At 40.8% G+C, this 3,771-nt stretch overlaps 1 pseudogene; it reads left to right on the plus strand.

The window, feature by feature from the left end:
- Positions 1-2,298: 2,298 nt before the first annotated feature.
- Positions 2,299-3,570, plus strand: LOC136794211 (zinc finger protein 709 pseudogene; annotated as a pseudogene).
- The last annotated feature ends 201 nt before the right edge of the window (positions 3,571-3,771 follow it).

A 3,771-nucleotide genomic window follows, 5' to 3' on the forward strand; every position in this document is an offset into this window, starting at 1 on the left:
TGTAACAAATTAAAACAAACTTAATGGCTTAAAAACAACACAAATTTATTATCTGGACCACAGAAGTATGAAATTAGTTTCACAGGGCTAAAATCAATGTGTCAGCAGGGTGGTGTTTCCTCTAGAGGCCAGGGGAAAATTCATTTCTAATCTTTTACAGCTGCCTGCATTTCTTGGCTCATGACCACATCACTTCAACCTCTGCTTCTATCATATCATTTTCTTTTCTGACTCTGACCCTCCTGCCTCCCTCTTATAAGGACCCTTGTGATTACATTGGGCCCACCCAGATCATCCAGGATATTCTCCCCATCTTAAGATCCTTAACTTAATCAAATCTGTCAAGTCCCTTTTACCATGTAAGGTTCTGGGGATTAGGACATGGATGTCTTTGGGAGGGGCATTATTCAGCCTATCACAGAAAGTTTTACTCAGTCATATCAATCTGTTTCTTCCAAAATTCTCCTAAGAGGTTTCCATTTTCTGATACATTTGTTTTATGGGATTCCCAGTTCCCACAATACATTCTGTCTTTTCTAAGAACAGGATCACTCAGCCTTAGCAAAATTCACCCAGAAATATGATCTTTTACTTTTGTAACTTACTACATACATGTCACTTTAGAGTTTTGTAGCACTGCATTTTGTTTAATGTTCAGTTACTCTTCTTTTCCATCCTTCTACCTGTGAAAGCAGCTTTATGCTCTCCTTAAGATTGGAATTTTCATTCAAAGCATTTTTTAAAATGTTGTGTAAAGTCATGCTTCATTTTTTTTCTGATGTATAGTGAAGGTGGCTTTAGTTACAGCTACTTGAAATTTTAAGTGTTTTGATGTACCATTTATTGTTTAAAGACTGACCCAACTTGAGACATTTATATTATTCTTCTTTTAATCTTTTTCTAAGTCTCTTTTCTTGAGCTCAGGTCCTTATTAGTGGCTTCCAACTTTTGTATTTCTATTAAAGTGTTCTCGATTCTGGCTTTCATTAAAGTTAATTTGATTCCTGCAAATTCCTCTTTATAACCATCTCAAAGATGTGCTCTCTTTACTTCAGAAGGGCAGCCACTCCAATGACCAGTTCTTTTTCTTCAACTGTGTAGAGTTCTAATTATTACAGAGTCCTACTCTTACTAAAACTACTACCTTCTCCTATAGTAATCTGAAGGGATTACTATAGGAGTCATCACTGCCAGCACTGCAGAGCATCACAGCCATTAGCTGACTCTGCATGGCCTCAGAGACCACAGTTGAGCCCCATTATATTGCCGGGCCAGAGAACTCTGTGGACATTCTGCCTGGAACCACACCAGTGCCCAACAATTGGGGCAGATCTTAGCATAGGTAGGAAAGAAGGGTCAAGGACAGAAACTTCCTAACATGGTAACATAGACAGGGATTATATCACAGAACTCTAGGGGATATAGATTAGGCTCCCAGAGGCCAGTGATGATGCTCTGGGGCTTTGGCCTCTCCAGCACTGCCCAGTGCCCCAAGCACCCTGGGAATCCATGTCTTGTCTCTCCTTTAAGCCATTCAGTGGCCCTGGTTGAGATGCTCCATTGGTTGTAGAGCACTGATTGGGAGGATTTGCAGGTTGCCAACTGTCACATATATTTCATGTTCTCTTAAATAACCTTTTAATTCTGTGGCCCTCTTTAAGATTACCAGGATTAGCAAATAAAAATACAGGGTATTCAGTTAAATTTGAATTTTATGAACAATGAATATATTTTAGTATAAATATGTTCCATACAATAGTTGTGACATACTCATAATAAAAAATATATATTTGCTTTTTATTTGCAACTCAGATTTAACTGGGCATCCTGTGTTTATCTGACAACCTTTGTCCTGGAGGCATTATTCTGCTCAGTATGGTAACATAAAACTCAGTGTTTTCAGTGCCTTTCCCTGTTTTGTGTTTGACCATCATTGAATGTGTATTGAGGGAAGAATATGGAAAACCCAAGCAAGGGTTTCAACCAGTGGTGTGCTGGAGCCAGAGCCTACCAGCTGGTTAGAGCTGATTGTATGCATCTTTTCCCCACCCTGTGTTCAGTAATGTCTCAGTCATAGCTTGAAACAGACCATGATTGGCATTTACACCAAAGAAACAGAAAGGCCAGGGAACAGGCATGCTCCCAGCCCATGTTGTGGGTCGTTCTCGGCCAGCAGTGGTGCTGGTGCGCTACCCCACGTGGCCCAAGGTTAATTTTCCCCATCGCTCTCACCTGCCCAGGTCGCAGGGCCGTGAGACTGCGGGAAGGATTCCCAGCAGAGTTCGGAGTGGGGCGGAGATGGAGTCAGTGGTCTTTGAGGATGTGGCTGTGGACTTCACCCCAGAGGAGTGGGCTTGTTGGATCTGGCTCAGAGGAACCTCTACAGAGATGTGATGCTGGAGACCTTCCGGAACCTGGCCTCAGTGGGAGAAAGCTGGAAATGCCATAGCATTGAAGATCAGCACAACAACTAGGGAACATATTTGAGATGGCGTGTGGTGGAGATACCCTCAGAAAATAATGAAAGTAATCAATGTGGAGAAACCAACCAGATTTCCAATCTTATTGTACATAAGATACTTTCTACTGGAGTAAAATCCTATGAATACAATAAGTTTGAAAAATCCATCATGGATTCTTCATCCCTCAAGAGTCCCATAGCATCATCTCAACATGGACAAAAACCCTATCAATGTAAGGAACGTGGGAGAACCTTTATTTCTTACTCATCCTTTGGGGCACACATAAGAGCTCACACTGAAGAGAAAGCCTATGCATGTAAAGAATGTGGAAAAGCCTTTATATATTTCTTCAAACTTAGAGTCCATATAAGAACTCACTGGAGAGAAGCCTTATGAATGTGAAAAATGTGGGAAAACCTTCAGATCTCTCTCAAACCTTTGGACACATAGAGAAACTCATACTGTTGAGAAACCCTATGCTTGTAAAGAATGTGAGAAATCCTTCTCTTCTCCCTCTTCTCTTAGAAAACGTGTGAAGGTTCACAGTGCAGAAAAAGCCTATGATTGTAAAGAATGTGGAAAAGCCTTCCTTCATTCTTTTTACCTGATCATACATGCAAGGATGCACACTGGAGAGAAAGCCTATAGATGTGTGGAATGTGGGAAAGCCTACAGCTGGCCCTCAGACCTTAGGATTCACATGAGGACACACTCTGGAGAAAAGCCTTATGAAAGTAAACAGTGTGGAAAATCTTTCAGTTCTCCTTCATTCTTTAGGAGACATTTGCGAACTCACACTGTAGAGAATCCTTACGCATGTAACAAATGTGGGAAAGCCTTCAGTAGTCCTTCATACTTTATAACACATGTGTGAATTCACACTGGAGAGAAACCCTATGTGTGTAAGCAATGTGGGAAAGCTTTCAGTTGGTCATCATCTTTTTGAGGACATTTGAGAACTCAAAGTAGAGAGAAACTGTATGAATGTAAGGAATGTGGTAAAGCCTTCAGTAGGCTTTCATCCTTACAAAGACGTGAGAATTCACACTGGGGAGAAACTCTGAATGTCAGCAGTGTGGGAAAGCCTTCTATACTCCCCTATCCTTAAAAAAAAAACATATGGAAACTCACTCAGGAAGGAAACTCCATGTCAGTTCCAATGATGGAAGGCCTGCATGCAGTTTACATGTATTGTGCACCACAAATTGCATAGCATTGGAAAATATTTACAAAGGTCTTGGATATACTGTTGGCTTTATTAGTGCCTTATTCTTAAAGTAGATCCCTATCTCATTATTTCCAGTTCTTT

The sequence above is a fragment of the Kogia breviceps genome, chromosome 5, assembly GCF_026419965.1.
Source record: "Kogia breviceps isolate mKogBre1 chromosome 5, mKogBre1 haplotype 1, whole genome shotgun sequence".
Lineage (NCBI taxonomy): Eukaryota > Metazoa > Chordata > Mammalia > Artiodactyla > Physeteridae > Kogia > Kogia breviceps.